The following is a 16,596-nucleotide window of genomic DNA, read 5'->3' as shown; positions in this document are numbered from 1 at the left end:
GCTGGTGCCACAGGTGGAGGCTTAGCCTGCTACGCCACCGTGCCAGCCCCCGACCAAGCATATCTTATAACTGAGATTCTTGTTTCTGAGTGAGTTGGGCACATAGATACAGTATACATAGTACATGAGACAAAAGGACACATATCTGGCATGGAAGGGAGGAATTTAAGACACTAAGTTGAGGCTGATGTTTGTCCTAGTGGTTTAATGCCTGTGTTCTATATAAATGTCTGGGTTCAATCCTCAACTCCAGCTCCCAATTCCAGCTTCCTTTCTCTGTGGATCCTGGGCAGCTGTGATGGCTCTAGTTGAGTTCCTACCACTCATGTGGAACATTTAGATTGAGTTCCCCGCTCCTGACTTTGGCCTGGCCCAGCCCCAGCTTTTTCAGGCTTTGGGGGAGTGAACCAGCAGATGGGGGCTCTGTTCTCTCTCTCTCTCTCTCTCTCTCTGTCTTCCTCCTCCACCTCCTCCCTCCCTCCCTCCCTCCCTCCCTTCTCTTTTTCTCAAATAAGTATACCTTTTAATTAAAAAAAAAAAAGTTCAGGCATTTGGCACAGAAATTAAGACACCACTTGAGACACCCATGTCTAAGTGCCTGGTTTGAGTCCTGGCTCCTTGCTTCCAGTCCAGTTTCCTGCTAATGTACACCGTGGGAGCCAACAAATTATGACTCAAGTTCTTGAGTCCCTTCACCCATGTAGAACAGATGACGTCCCTGGTTCCTGGCTTTGCTCTGGCCAGCCTGGCTGCTGTGAGCATTTGGAGAATGAACCAGCAACGCAGCTTGCCTTGGCTGAGGAGGGGAAGTGCGCCACCCGCCACTCAGCCTTCCCCAACCCCAGGGGGACAGTGGAAGTAGGATCTCACTTTATTGTAAAAGGGAGGTGTATATATAGCTGAGGTACAGAGGTACAGAGCTGGTGCAGGCAAGAGGTGGGGAGATGTGATGCAAAATGGTCTTAGCCACTCCTATTATACCACCTTAATGATTGTTAGGCAGAAGCGCCCTGGGGCTGGGGTGTTTACCACCAGGGATTTGAAACTTAAAGACAGGTTTTCTCTAGGCCTCTCTGGATTCAGCCTCCCCCACAGGGCCATCCTCCACTGCACTCCCTGGCCACAGCAGAGAGCTGGCCTGGAAGAGGGGCAACTGGTACAGAATCTGGCGTCCCGACCTGGACTAGAACCCGGTGTGCTGGTGCCGCAGGCAGAGGATTAGCCTAGTGAGCCAGGACGCCAGCCACTGTTTATTTCTTTCAAGGACCGTAAGATCTACTCTGCGCATTTGTCTCCAGAGCTGTCACCTTGAAATTTCATTATACTCCTAACTTAGTACTATTATTTAATATCCAATATATTGCCCTTTCTTGGATTTATCCTTTTCCCCTCCCAGAAACCTTTTATTTAAGGATTACAAACTTCATGCTTGTCATTCTTTTTTTTAAAGATTTATTTATTCATTTGAAAGTCAGAGTTACACAGAGAGAGGAGAGGGGGAGGGAGAGAGAGAGAGATTGTCCATCCACTGGGTCACTCCCCAATTGGACTGCAGTGGCCTGAGCTGTGCTGATCTGAAGCCAGGAGGCAGGAGCTTCCGCCAGGTTTCCCACACAGGTGCAGGGGCGTCCATATGGGATGCCAAAACTGCAGGCCAGGGCTTTAACCTGCTGTGTCAAAGCGTGGGCCCCCATGCATTTCATAAATACAACTTTAGTAACATAGTAATTATTCCTACCCACACTCCCACCCTCTTCCTCCTCCCTCTCCTATTCCCATTCTTATTTTTTATTAAGATCTATTTTCAGTTAACTGTATACACAATGATTAACTCTATACTAAATTGAGTTCAACAAATAGTGTGAAAACAACAACAAAAACTGTTCCTCAAGAGTCCAGACAAGGGCTGTTCAAAGTCATTGCATCTCAAAGTGTCAGTTCCTCCTTCTTTGATAAAATACACACACACACACACACATGAATTCCTCAGAGAGGGTTGATGATAAGTACATCTTCTGAGTTTCTCTCTGTCTGAAAATATCTTTATTTTAGCCTTCATGCTTGTGAATCGGAAAAATTCTAGACTAAAAACCATTTCCTTCAGGAGTTTAAAGGCTCTATTCCGTTATCGTTGAAGGTCCCGTGTGTTGCTGCTGAGAAGTCTGATGCCATTCTGATTCTCATTCCTTCATGGTTATGTCATATTCATTCATTAATTTTTTTTTTGACAGGCAGAGTGGACAGTGAGAGAGAGAGACAGTGAGAAAGGTCTTCCTTTGCCATTGGTTCACCCTCCAGTGGCCAGCGCACGGCGCTGATCCAATGGCAGGAGCCAGGTACTTATCCTGGTCTCCCATGGGGTGCAGGGCCCAAGTACTTGGGCCATCCTCCACTGCACTCCCTGGCCACAGCAGAGAGCTGGCCTGGAAGAGGAGCAACCGGGACAGAATCCGGTGCCCTGACCGGGACTAGAACCCGGTGTGCCCGCGCCACAAGGCGGAGGATTAGCCGAGTGAGCCAAGGTGCTGGCCATTCATTCATTCTCTCTCTCTCTCTCTCTCTCTCCCTCCCTCCCTCCCTCCCTCCCTCCCTCTCTCCCTCCCTCTCTCCTTCTCCCTCCCTCCTTCCCTCCCTCTCTCAAAACCTGTGAGTGTGAGTTTGTTTGGGATTGTTTGCACCTGTCTTTGGACTTCTGAAATTCCATGACAATGTATCCAAGAATGGTTCCCTTTACATCCCTTTTGCTCCCTTTCAGTCTGAAGATCTATTTGTCTGTCTCCCAGCTCTGGGATAGTTTTTTTTTTTTTCCTTTTTTAAAGATTTATTTATTTTTTACTTTAGAGTCAGAGTTACACAGAGAGAAGGCAGAGAGAAAGAGTGGTCTTCCATCTGAAGGTTCCCTCCCCAATTGGCTGCAATGGGTGGAGCTGTGCCAATCTGAAGCCAGGAGCCAGGAGCTTCTTCTGGGTCTCCCACGCGGGTGCAGGGGCCCAAGGCCTTAGGCCATCTTCTATTGCTATCCCAGGCCATAGCAGAGAGCTGGATCGGAAGTGGAGCAGCTGGAACTAGAACCAGCATTCATATGGGATGCTGGCGCTTCAGACCAGGGTGATAACGCGCTGTGCCACAGGTCTGAAAGGGACTCTAGCATCACAGACAACTATGGGAAAAGACCTGACATCTGCACAGTGCTTGAAACTGTGGCCACCAGGGCCAGCAAGGAAGACCGCCTCTGAACTGGGAAGAGTGTGCAGGCAGGCTCACCTGACGACGCCACCCCGAACTTTAAAATAAGTTATAAGATCATTTCATCTGTCAACCTGCAAGCACATGGGTTAGAAAGTACCCTGGCTGATGTGCCTTTCCATGAAAAACCTTTCCTATCTTTTGCTCTCTTGCACAGAGAGAGCCCAATAAGCACTTGGCAGAAAAAGGACATTCATGCAAATGTCCTTGATGAAATTCCTCACAATGCTAAATCCTAATTCTCTAGAAAAGCATCCTGTCCCTTCCAAACCACAAGTATACAGCACAATCCAGAACCAGTAAGTCCTCCCCCTACAGCACACAACTTGAACAGAATGGCTGTTTAACGAAGTCATGTTCAAGTTTAAGAGAGCACTGGGAGACTTCTCTGAGGTTATAAGGCAGGGCTGTTTCCTAGAAAGGGAACATCCCACCCAACTTGTACACACATCACTGACAAAAAAAGCCACCGCTCACCATGACTTCAGTGCAAGAACGCAAACGATAAAGTAAACCATACCAAATTACTGGTGTTTATGGCATTAGGTACCATGTTAGTATCTGCAACAAGCCCTGCTAGGTTGGAAGCCTTGGGGGCTAAAGCAAAAAACAAAAAAACAAACAAAAAACCCCAAAACCGCGTATGTGCTCCCAGACCTCTAGATTGCTAACTTTATTGGGCCTAAAATTACAGACATGCCGAGTTTTAGTGTCAATTGCCCTGCCCCTATAAAGTTTATGATTAAGAACATAATTCCCATTTATAGAGTTTCCCAACCCCTGGGAAGCACATCGCTCATTTAAAACAAATTTCACTAAGCTCTAGTGTGGGCAGTTACCCAAACTGTCCTTACCAAAACACGCTTCGGATTGTTACAGTCGAATTAAAGTTGAATTGCTCTTGCCACCCCAAAAACGCTCCAAGAGACCTTCTCTCATGTAATTAACAAAGGGTAAAGTTTATTGATGTTCCGACATGTCGGGGCCCCCGTCCTAGTACAGGCGAGCGGCCTCGAATAGTCTTGGGTTGGGGTTTTTATACACATTGAAACAAAGAAAATCAATCATTGCACAGAGCAGACAGTGGTATAGAGTAAATAATTGATACAAGTTAAGTGATTTTACAACCAGTTGATTTATGAATACAGGGAGTGATACCTAGGAATGCAGCCGAATGGCGATAAGGGACACATGGTGGAGTCAGGGGTCCAGGAGGCAGAGATATATGGTGACTTCTTCTATCTCACTTAGGTGAAACTGAGGTTACTGCTCACATTGGGGTAATTTACTGACTAATGGCTATGCAGAGCAAGTCTAACGAGGTCAGGAAAGTTCACCAGAGGAGGTTGGGGGGGAGCGGCTTTTAACTTTTTAACCCTTCATTCCCCACTCCTCTTAGGCCAGGGTCTCTAATCTTAGAGACCATCTGTTTCCCCTTCTCCGTGTGTTACATATTGTTGATGAATTACCATGAGTTTAACACTTTCAGCTAGGGAGACTTAGTGAACCACGACCCAAATCATCCCTGTTGCTGAAGTCTGTCCCACTGTCTTTTTTCTAAGCGTTTACGTAGTTGAGCCATGTTGTCCTTCGCCACCCCTGTCTTGTCTACATAGAAGCAGCATTCCTCCTTAAGGGCTGCGCATAACCCCCCCTCCTCTATGAAAATGAGATTCAACCCCCACCTGTTCTGCAATACTGAAATGCAGATACTGGGCTGTATCTGGGAGGTTGTGGAAGATTTGTCAGGCAGAAGGGGTGGGGATCTCCACCTGGCAGGTTATCAGGTAGAAGGGGGCAGGGCAGGATGCAAAGGCCGGGCTTCCAGTGAAACATTGTCAGGATGACTGAGGTGCAGATGCATATGCTGGACACATTAGGCCTTTATGTCACACACACATAAGCTCATAACTGACTTTCTGCCTAATATTTTCCCCTCAAGAGGTAATACCCAAAATTCTTCTTTGGGATTATGGATGGAGTTCCGTTTTCTGTAACTTCTTCGAAGCTGGCATGTGGGCGTCGAGGGGTGGGGTTTGGGTATTTCCTCTTGCTACCTGTCTTATGGTGTGCAACAGTGGCCTTGGAAAGACGGTGCCGCTCGGTCCAGAGGGCTGCTCAGGTCGTCCAGTGGAATGGGCTGGAAGCCTTGCCTGATGACCATTTGGAGTTTAACAGCTTTTAGTCTGTTAGAGACAAAACGAACAAGGGCATTAAAAACACACAGTGCAAAGAGAAGCATCAAGATTGCAGAAGTTATTGGACCAATGAGAGGAAACAGCCAGGATTTCCGTGACCAGATATCAGGGCAGAAATCCCAGCCCTGCTTTGCCTGGTCCTGGAGCTGTTTGGCTTTTTCCAGGAAAATTTGGATTTGTACCTGTCTAGTCTGATTGACCCAGAGACAACATTTTTTCTGGAACATGGCATAAATAGCTCCTGGAGCAGTAGTTAGCATGTTTAATTTTTTTTTTTTATAACCTTTTGTGACTTCACACACCCTCTTTAACTTACTTGAAACATTCCATTATTTCCATTCCAGTCTAGAGTAAACTAGCCATCAGGATTTTTACAAACCATGTCCTTTTCTTATTTAAAAAGCTCTTTTCTTTTTAACCCTTTTTATCAAGAACACTCTTTCCTTTTAAACCTTACTTACCAAGCACACATTTCTATCCTTGTGATGTTTTTTTATAGAGCCTGGTTGGCTCTTTCTGCCTTACCGGAAGACTGAGGTCTCCATGCAGAGTGAAGATGCCTTACAAATCCCTTGTGTGATCTAGAGCTCTGGTTAAGGCAATCAGTTCTGCTAAATGAGCAAAAGTTCCTGGGGGCAGAGCATGCTGTAACTGTTGCATACCCTGAGAAGCAGGTCCAGTCTGACAAAGCTGCTTCCATCTATGAACCAAACTTCATCTGTGTTAGTCAGGGGACTGTCTCTTGGGTCCCTTTTGTTGGCATAGATTAAGTCTATAGTCTCAGTACAGGAGTGGAGGGGACCACTTTCCCCTGGAACTGGCAGGGAGGGCTTTTTAAGTTTAATACTATTGGATGGACTTTTAAGGCCTGGCTGGGTGTGTGAGGCCCAGACCTATCCATGGGGTGCTGTTAAGAGAATTGTAAGAGATGCAAATCTCCCTTAAGGGAGGCACCCTGTTGACTTGCATTACATGGCTGGACTAGGAGGAGAGCTGAATAGGAGGCTGACAGAAATAGGCAACTTGCATTTTACTGACCCTAGGCCATCCCCAATAGCAGTGGCTGGAGCTGGAAGCTGGGCAGAGCCAAAGGCTTTTTAGCTCGGGGCCACAGGGCCACAGGGTCTGCGGTTCTGAACCAGGAGTCCTTCGACACCCAGGGCAGTTCCATGTCCAGTAGCCTTGCTCTTGGCAGAGTTGACAGAAGGCAGTCGCTGTTACAACAGCTGCTTGCCCAATGCCCTGGCTCCTTATGTCAGCAACAGGTGCCATTTGGGGTACATTGGCTTTGCTGGGTTTCCTTGACAGTGGATCACCATGTAAAGCAGCCACTGATTGGCCTGTTGCCCATCCTTACATCGCTCCTGCTGCTAGCTTGCTCCTCAATTTCCTGGTCTCTAATAAAGTGGACCAAGGAGGCAGCCTCTATGATGTCAGTCAAGGGGGTGCTCAACCCCGTCCCTGATTTTTGGAGTTTTTTTTTTTTTTTTTTTTTTTTTTTTTTAATATCAGGGTGAGCTAAAAAACTATGGTCATGGGCAAATTCTGACACTTAGTATTTTCCTGCGAGTTAAGACCGTGCCCATGAGGAGAACTATGATCTTTTAGGTAAGATCAACTGTGGTGACCTGCTTGCATACTTTGAGGTCATCAGTACAACTTCCTATCTATCCCTCAATTTGGTTTAAAAGGGGAGTTCTGCCCATTTACCGCGTACACCAAAAAATCGATCTAACCTCTTATTATGGCTATGCTGTTTGGTCCTCTATACTGTGACCAGGCATTATTATAGAAATGGTCAGTCATAACTTCCCTTCTGGAAAAGAAAAGAGGAGAAGTGAGGCAGTGAGTCGGGTCTCTAGCCTGACTTTCTGGGCTTTCAGATTTAACCAGCGTTTAACCAGTGCTTACTGCGTAGCCTGACTTAGAGGAGAAATTGTGGCAGAGGTCTCTGCCATCCTTTGGCCTCCAGATATTTACCGTGTAGCCAGTGGGTTATGGGCCTGGGTTTCTGGGCTTTCACCGCGCAGCCTGTGGACACCAGAGACTTCCCGGGCTCCTGGAACCCAGCTCTCCAGCACCCGCTGCATAACCATCTCCCGTCGTCTCTAAGTCTCTTTTGGCACACTTTTTTCTTTTTGGCTAGACCTTCATTTGATCTATATTTGAACTAGCAATGCCTGGTTGTTACACAATAAATTACTTAGGCAGAACATGAATTCTATGTCTCTTGTTGTCGGATAAACCAGAAATAAAAACCCTGAACATTAGAGTTAGTACACAATTATCATATAACTCAGAATAATTTAACAGAGTCAAAAAGAGCTTACAGGACCTAATTTTAGAAATGGCAGGGTAGCTGATTAAACAGACACTGTTAAAATAGACATTACAGTTTTTGTGAAAACAGATTTTAAGATTTATGATTTAGACTATTTTTAAACATTTTAAAACTTTTTATGACTTGTTTATACTTTTGGAAACTTTACACCCGTAGTTACTTTTATATAGCCTTGAATTGTCATGTGTGGACAACCTATGAGAATACATGCTAACAAACTCAAACAGTCTCTCTTATCGAATTTGAGATGTTAAAAGTACACATAATACACTTTTCCAAGTTTTACTTAGTACTGATGTCTAGATGACTTAAGACATAGAGTTATTAATGAATACCATACCAGTATCTGAAATAGAAGTCAAAATTACATTTCCATGCTTTTAAGTAATATAAGGACAACACCTCCTGAGCAGCAAACATGGTCACTAGTGCATGGTTACAACTTTGAAAAGATCTTTATCATTAAAAGAAACAAGTTTAAAGCACATCAAAGACATGTAAAACTGAGCAAGCAAGCCACTGAGCAAACCGAAGGGCATTTGCATTATCTCAATTTTCTGAACCAATCTGCATTGGCTTACTTTAGTTAACAACATAAAGGCTTGTATACACAGAATTTACTCTTATTTTTATAAGACTATTTTAGCTGGAAAGCAAAAACATGAATACAGCATAGGTCTGACACCATTTATAACATTTTAATACATTTTACATAGTCTGAATTGACTCAAGCAACTGTTACTTTAACAAATTCAGAGTCTCATCCTTTGAGAGTTCCAGGGATCCGACTGGAAGCCCAAAGTTGGAAGACTCGATTTAGAATTTAAGCTGTCAGAGTCAAACCATTTAGCCAAAATTAGTACATTTTTGATCAGTTGGGTAATCACTCAAACATTAAAAACAGATAAACAACGTAGTCTCAGTACTACAAATAGAAAAACATGAAACCTTCAAGACAAATGAAACTCTTATCAGCTAAGTCAGGGACAGCAGCACAGAAAAGAGCTGATAAAAGCCCATTTACATTTTGGAATAACCTGTTAAGAATTTTTAAATTAAGACAACATTTTTAAAGTTTTTATTATACAGTTTAGAACAGTTGGTTCTGAATGGAATTTTCTCATAATGTGTCCCCCTTGGTTGTACAAAACAAGAGATAAAGACCTCCGGAACAGGCACTGATCCGGAGTGAGATTGCTTCGCCCGCCTGGTGAACACGGAGCTGCAGGTTACGGCCCATTTAGACTCTGTAGCTGCAGGGCCGTGGAGCCACAAACACATTTACACCACACACACGCTCTTTTCCATTGCAGACACCAGGCAGGTCCCTGGTAGAGGGGCAACAGAAGCCCCCCCTTCCACACAAAGGCGGGCCTGAGTACGGAGTGCCCCAGGGTGACTTACCGGGTCCTGAAGTCCAGGAGATCCATCCATTTGCCCTATTTGGTCGGCCATGGGGAGTCAGTCTGGGGGGACGGGTATGGCTCGGGGAGTTAGGATCCTGAGGAATAAGTCAGGAGGCGCGCCTTCCCATCCTCCGCCTGCCATTCCTGGGCCCCAGCTGAGTCCTGCAGGTTGAGGCTCAAAGGGCCAGCTTTGTTTGAACACGCAGGGGGTTTCAGCACTTGTTAATGGCACAGCAGGGGTTTCCCTGCTGCCTGTGAAGGGAAAGTGGAGGGATCTGCTGGCCCCTGGGGAGCTGCTTCTCTTAGTCCCTCCTGTGGCCCCCGCTGCCGGCCCCACAGCCAGGGCCGGGCGGCTGGTAGGGAGGAGGGAAAATCAAATCTTCAGAGTCGCCCTGTAAAACAGAATAGAGTGGCGCCGAGGCTGAAGTCTTAGTTTGTTTTATCTGCTTTGCTGGGACGGTCCTGGACGACTAAAATTTTTTTTTGAAGGTTGTTTCTGAGGGAGTAAAAGAGGCTTTAACCAGGAAAGGGAGTTTTTACCAGATCTTGCCAGACCAGGATGTCAAGGGTGCCCTTAGGCGCCCACCCTACTTCAAAGGTAGGCCAATCTGCAGAACAAAGGGTGGTTAGTCTCCCTTTCTAAGAGTTGTCTAAATCCGTCCATTGTCTGAATTTCAGAAAGGTAAATACAAATAGCCAAAAACAAACACCAAAGAGACTCACAAAAAGGCACTGAACAAAACAAAAAAGACAAAAATGGAACATCGGCCTCACGCCTGCGGAGCGACCACTTCCTTCCTACAGAGGTGGGGAGCCTGCCCCCCTACAGAGTCCCAGATGGGGTCCGAGAACCACACTGACACACAGACACAGATACTAATGCAAGTTCCGGAACCACTTCAGAACCTACAAATGCAGACTCTGGGACCACTTCAGAGTCTTGCGACTATGCCACACACAAACAGACAAACACAGACTCCGGAACCACATCAGAGTCCTGTGACAATGCCGACAATACAAATGCAAGTTCCGGAACCACATCAGAACCTACAAATGCAGACTCCGGGACCACATCAGAGTCTCGCGACTATGCCACACACAAACAGACAAACACAGACTCCGGAACCACATCAGAGTCCTGTGACAATGCCGACAATACAAATGCAAGTTCCGGAACCACATCAGAACCTACAAATGCAGACTCCGGGACCACATCAGAGTCTCGCGACAATGCCACACACAAACAGACAAACACAGACTCCGGAACCACATCAGAGTCCTGTGACAATGCCGGCAACACAAAATGTGAGTCTGAAAACAGTTTATGCAATAGAAGTAAAACCTGAAAGACAAAGGGTGAATACTGATGCTGGCACCGAATTCCCGACCGCGGGAATTCCAGATGGGAGTTTCGCTGAGCGTCCTCAGTCTCCCGGTCCTCCCGAGGCGTCCCTCGAGGCTGTAGCGTTGTGGCTTCCAGGCACGTCTGCCACCCAACGTCTACCGTGCCAGCCCGAAACCGCTTCAGGCCTGAACCAGATACAGAAACAGAAATGCACGTGCACAGAGTCCCTATCCTTTAGGCGCCTTTACTTACCCCGAGAGATGTCCGTTGGAGACGTCCGTGGGCAGCAGAGCCATCTCGGTGGAACCTCCATATGTTACAGTCGAATTAAAGTTGAATTGCTCTTGCCACCCCAAAAACGCTCCAAGAGACCTTCTCTCATGTAATTAACAAAGGGTAAAGTTTATTGATGTTCCGACATGTCGGGGCCCCCGTCCTAGTACAGGCGAGCGGCCTCGAATAGTCTTGGGTTGGGGTTTTTATACACATTGAAACAAAGAAAATCAATCATTGCACAGAGCAGACAGTGGTATAGAGTAAATAATTGATACAAGTTAAGTGATTTTACAACCAGTTGATTTATGAATACAGGGAGTGATACCTAGGAATGCAGCCGAATGGCGATAAGGGACACATGGTGGAGTCAGGGGTCCAGGAGGCAGAGATATATGGTGACTTCTTCTATCTCACTTAGGTGAAACTGAGGTTACTGCTCACATTGGGGTAATTTACTGACTAATGGCTATGCAGAGCAAGTCTAACGAGGTCAGGAAAGTTCACCAGAGGAGGTTGGGGGGGAGCGGCTTTTAACTTTTTAACCCTTCAGGATGAGCAAAGACTTCAGTGGGACACCGACAGCTGTACCAAGAGCAAACCCTCTGGCTGGTGTGGCGGCTCAATAGGCTAATCTTCCACCTGTGGTGCCGGCACACGGGGTTCTAGTCCAGGTCAGGGTGCCATATTCTGTTCTGGTTGCTCTTCTTCCAGGCCAGCTCTCTGCTGTGGCCTGGGAATACAGTGGAGGATGGCCCAGGTGCTTGGGCCCTGCACCTGCATGGGAGACCAGGAGAAGCACTTGGCTCCTGGCTTTGGATCAGCGCAGTGTGCTGGCCGCAGCATGCAGGCGGCAGTGGCCAGTGGGGGCTGAACCAACGGAAAAGGAAGACCTGTCTCTGTCTCTCTCTCTTTCACTGTCCACTCTGCCTGTCAAAAAAAAAAAGAAGAGCAAACCCTCCAAGAAACCAGAAACCAGTCTGCCCAGGAGACAGGGGCATTCTGAAGCCATCTGAGAGTCCTAACAGCACTTTGGAAAGCCCTGGAACAAAACCCAGCAGACTCCATCCACTGCCACTCACTCACCCCTACCAGGAAAAAAAAAACACCCCCCCCCAGAAGACTCACAGATTTTTCCTACTTCAATCCTCCTTCCCTTCAAAGGTGAGAAGGAGCCTAAGGACTAACTTCGCTTCAAATTTCTATTTTACCAGACTTTGAAGATGGAGAAAAAAACAAGTTTTTAAACACCTTACATCCTGAAGGTGCTCAAGAAGTCTAGAAATTCCAAATGGCACAGGAAACACACATCACCCAAGACTCCTGTCCTCACCTTAAAATTAGTAAATCCTGACCTTTTTGGAGGGAAGGCAGAGGGGGAGGGGTGCCAAGGGAAACCGGGATTCCTGGAAGTGGGTACATCTACATCATAACAGCCGGTCTAAGAGGACCTGGAAGCTGATTGTTTACACCTTTAAAACAATGACAAGAATTTTTAAAGCTGGGTTTAACCCTTTCCATTCTGGGCATTTCTTCCTTCTCCTAAACCAGTGCGCACCAAGCCCCGGAGCCCCAGAAGTGCACGGTGGGCTCAGGTGCCGGGGCCCGCTCCTGGAAGCCCATGTCGCCGGGGGTGGGGGGAGGTGGGGGCAGCGTAGTGCACCAGTGCAACGCTGGCTTCTACCTCATCGGCATGTCTGTGCATCTGCCAGCAGGATCACCACTGGTCTGGCAAGACCGCTTTCTGTGTGCATAAGTATGTCGCCTGCTCTTCCTCGCCGTGGGGCTGGGTTCAGCAACTGCTCCCCCCATCTCATGATCCAGTTACTGAGGGGCTTTTATAGATTTATTCATTTTTTTTCCCAAATACATAATCATTCCGTGCATCGTTTTCAGCTCTTTGCATCATTAATTGCAGCTTTTACTTCCTCCTTGTGAATTCTTTCAGACGCCTTTAAGTTCATTTTCTAGTTTTTGAGTTAAGAATTTAAGTGGTTCTGAAGTAGGCAAGCATACAGGTTAAAATTGATCAGATTTGTTTAGTGGAAGACCACGCCTTCGCCATGCCCCTGTGTGGCCTCCCGTCCCTACCTGATGCTTTTGCCAGGCCCCTGTGTGGCCTCATCCCCCCTACCTGACCACACCTGTGTCCACCAGCCAATCAGGTTAATTAACCACTCCCCTTTGGAAGTGGGTTAAAAGCCAGGCCACAGTGTGGCCCAGCCTGCTCTTTTTCCCTGGCCTCTTGCTAGGAAGGGGCTTGAGGTAGCCCCGCGCCTCCAGGGCACATGGCCTTTGAGCCATGTGCTAGGTTTCCTGGCCTAGATGGACATCCACATGGCTGATTCCTGGTGCTTGGTATGAACCCCTAATTACCTCTCTCTCAACTCTCACTCTCCTATACATCCTTCTCACTAAATAAAAGCTTACAATGTACCATGCTGCCTTGTTTATCTGTGCCGGTATTTAAAATTCTTCTCTAAATATTAGGCAAGAACCCTCTGGGGCTTATTAATATTGGGGATTTAGTAATAAGCCCGTGGTGAAATCGTAAGGCACCCCAAATTCTGGTAGTACATGTGGCACCCCGGATAGCATTTCTAGGGAACTTTAAGGGGCCACATTTTAGTGTAAATTTTAGGGGGTCTTGTCCGATTGCAGTTCTCATTCTTTCAAGTTTGTATTGATTTTCATCAGTAAAGATGTTAAGACAATCACATTTTTTCTGATCGCTGCTTTAACTGTATCCCATGGCTCCTAATAATGGATATTTATTAGAAATTCTGTAATTTTACTGCTACAGTCCCTTTTCACCCAGAAGATCTTTAATAGACAATTTCTTTTTTAATCTCTAGATTGAAAGGCCTTTTTGTTTTTATTTGGTTTTTAATTTCTAATTTTTCTGCTTGTATATTTCTAGCTCTTGGAATTTACTGATGCTTTCTTTGTGACTCTGGTCAGTGATTATGAATGCTCTATATCCACTGGAGAAGAAAGGGATTACACTAACACTCTATGAATATTCATAAGTTAGACCTGATGGGTTACATTGTTTGAGTCCTCTGCATTTTTAACTTACTTTTCATCCACTTGACCTGTTTCATTCTGAGAGGCGTGCTTATTGTTTCCAGTTCTCTTTTTCCTGCATTTCCTGTTGTTTCTGCTACATTAGAATCATTGCTGTGTTAGTTGGTTCATATTTACATCCATTATATCTTCATTATAAGTTGTGATTTTGTTGTTGGATTCACTTTGCTGTTAAATGGTCTCAGTGGGAAGGACTGAAAAAGTTATGGACTGACTGGCAGTACATAAGGAATGTGTGTCGTTATTAAAACCACAAAACTTTGAAGGAAAATTTTCATTATATAATGTTAAGAGAAAAATTACATGAGATACAAATTTTATCAAAATGCATTTCTATAAAACAGGATGAGCCCAGAAAAGACGCTGGAGGAAACATGCCAAGCAATTGCGAGAGTTGTGTCTCCCTGGGGTATGATTACAGGTATTTGTTACACTTGTGTGTCTCTCTGCATTTCTTAAGTTCTGCCCAGTGTGCGCATTCCCTTTGTAAGGAGGCTTCACACTAACTAGGGTACTTTTTAAAGTCACCCAGAGCTGCCACTGTCTCTGCTCCAGCTCCTGCTCCATCGCAGCCGGGCCCGCTGTGCTGATCCCTGCTGAAGGGCAGGGGTCCCTCACCCTCCCCTGTGCTGCTCTCTGTCCTTGCACTGCCAGCTTTGCTGTGCTCCTCCCTGGCGTTGCAGAGGTCATGACCATGTCCTCCTCACCCTTCCAGGGTGCAGATTCTGACCTTGGTCAAGCCTCCTTGCTCATCTTCCTGTCTCCTTCCCTGTCCCTTTTCTTGTCCCTCTGTGTTACATAGTTCAGTCTTTTTTGTACTGACTTCTCCTCCCCAACAAGTAAGCTCAGGTCTTCTTCACCCCAGATCAGCAGCCCGTGACTGTGTGGCCCCACTGAGTTGCACGGTTGGCTCCTTGTTTCTTATCAGATAAACTATTGCTTGGAGTCCCCGACCTCTGGTAATCTCCTGACCTCTTAGCAACCTGGCTTCCCCTTTGTTTGCTCCACCACTTGGTAGTGGTGCGAGTCCACCCCATCTCACCATGGCCTCAAGGTTTGTGTTCAGTTGGGGACATGGGAGGAAGAGAATGTGAATTGTTTGACCTTTGAAGCTAAGGACCCTCCCACACTGCAGCAGAAAAATCAAGAGCAACACTACAGCTGCTATTAATGGAGCCCAGGTGATCTTATCATACTCACCTGTGAGCTGCTCTTTGCTGTTATGTAACTGAACTTTTTGAGATAGTTACAGATTCCCTGGCAAGAGTTTTCCCCATAGCTTACATTTGCAGCACTGATGTATAGCATCACATCCAGGATACTGGCATACATACAATTCACTAATCTGATTAAGATTTCTCCTAGTCTTATTTATTCTTATGTGTGTGTGTGTATTTAGTTCTGGGCATTATGTCAACACCACAAAGATTCTTCAGATTACTTTTTGTAGTCACCTTCCTCCATTCTTCCATTCTAATCTGTATACCCTTTATTTTTCTTGCCTTATTTGCAGTGTCTGGAATTTTTAGTACAGATGACCCCCAACATACAGTTGTTCAATGTACAGGTTTTCAACTTGGGATGGTGCAAAAGCGATAGATAATTGGTAGAAATCACACTGTGAGTTTTGAACTTGGATGATTTCCTCAGCTGAGGAGATGCAGTCTGCTCCTCTCCATGGCCCTTCATCCCCACAGTCATAAGGGGAAACAACCCTCCATGGTGTGCTATGTCCCTGAGCTGGGAAGCTTGCTAGGGGTTAGTAAGTGTGTTTTTGATTTAGGATATCTTCAATTTAAAATGGGTTCATAATGACATAGCCACGTTATGAGTTGAGGAGTGCCTGTACCGTGTGGAATAAGAATGGGGACAGCAAATATTCTTGCTTGGTCTCCATCTTAGAGGGAAAACATTCGATCTTTCACTCTGAATGATTTTTTTTCTTTGGTAGATGTTCTTTATCAAGTTGAGGTCATTCCCACTATTACTACTTTGTTGAGTTTCACCATGAACAGATTTTGGGTTTTTTTCCTACATGTTTCTACTTTATCTATTGATACAAACTTTTTTTTTTTTGCTTCTTGGGTTATTGAAATGTTGGATTACTATGATTGATTTTCAAATGTTAACAGCCTTGTCTACTTGGAATAAATTTAACTTTATCATGGTATTTAGTTATTTATATATGTTGTCGGATTCACTTTGCTTATATTTTGTGGTGGTTTTTTTTATTCCAGTTTGAGGTGTTCCTTAATTTCTACTGTAAGCATTCAGTGGCTATGAATTTTCATCTCAGTGCTGCTTTGGCTGCATCTGCAAATCCTGGTAAGCTGTTCTTTCATTTTCATTCAGTTCTATGTATTTTGTTTCTTGTAAGACTCCCTCTTTGACTCTTGTATTATTTATAAGTGTGCTGTTTAATTTCCATGTCTTTGAAGACTGTTTAGTTGATTCCTGGCATTGTTTCTAATTTGATTCCATGATGAACAAAGAATATAGATGGTATGATTTCAGTTCTTTTAAATTTGCTATGGTTTGTCTAATGGTATAGGATACGGTCTATATTTGTGAATATCTAATGAATGCTCTAAAAAAGTTTGTCTATGTATGTACATATATGTGTGTAATATGTATATATTAAATATATAAATGGTGGTTTTTCAGTCATAAATCTTATTACCCTGACATCAGGAAAAGCCA

At 45.3% G+C, this 16,596-nt stretch overlaps 1 long non-coding RNA gene across 6 annotated transcripts in view; it reads left to right on the top strand.

Moving 5' to 3' along the window:
* Positions 1 to 16,596, top strand: part of LOC138847146 (uncharacterized) — a 37,649-nt gene that overhangs the window by 2,476 nt on the left and 18,577 nt on the right. For 4 of the 6 annotated variants that reach the window (XR_011384791.1, XR_011384790.1, XR_011384789.1 and 1 more), the window contains exons 2-3: positions 14,241 to 14,317; positions 16,134 to 16,221. This is a non-coding gene — a long non-coding RNA (uncharacterized lncRNA). Of the gene's footprint in view, positions 1 to 11,387; positions 12,153 to 14,240; positions 14,318 to 16,133; positions 16,222 to 16,596 lie in introns of those variants that run through there. The other 2 variants (XR_011384788.1, XR_011384792.1) reach the window with 2 other exon arrangements.

Source organism: Oryctolagus cuniculus, chromosome 19, assembly GCF_964237555.1.
Source record: "Oryctolagus cuniculus chromosome 19, mOryCun1.1, whole genome shotgun sequence".
Taxonomy (NCBI): domain Eukaryota; kingdom Metazoa; phylum Chordata; class Mammalia; order Lagomorpha; family Leporidae; genus Oryctolagus; species Oryctolagus cuniculus.
The sequence above is the reverse complement of the archived record's forward strand: the minus strand, read 5'-3'. Positions and strand labels throughout refer to the sequence as shown.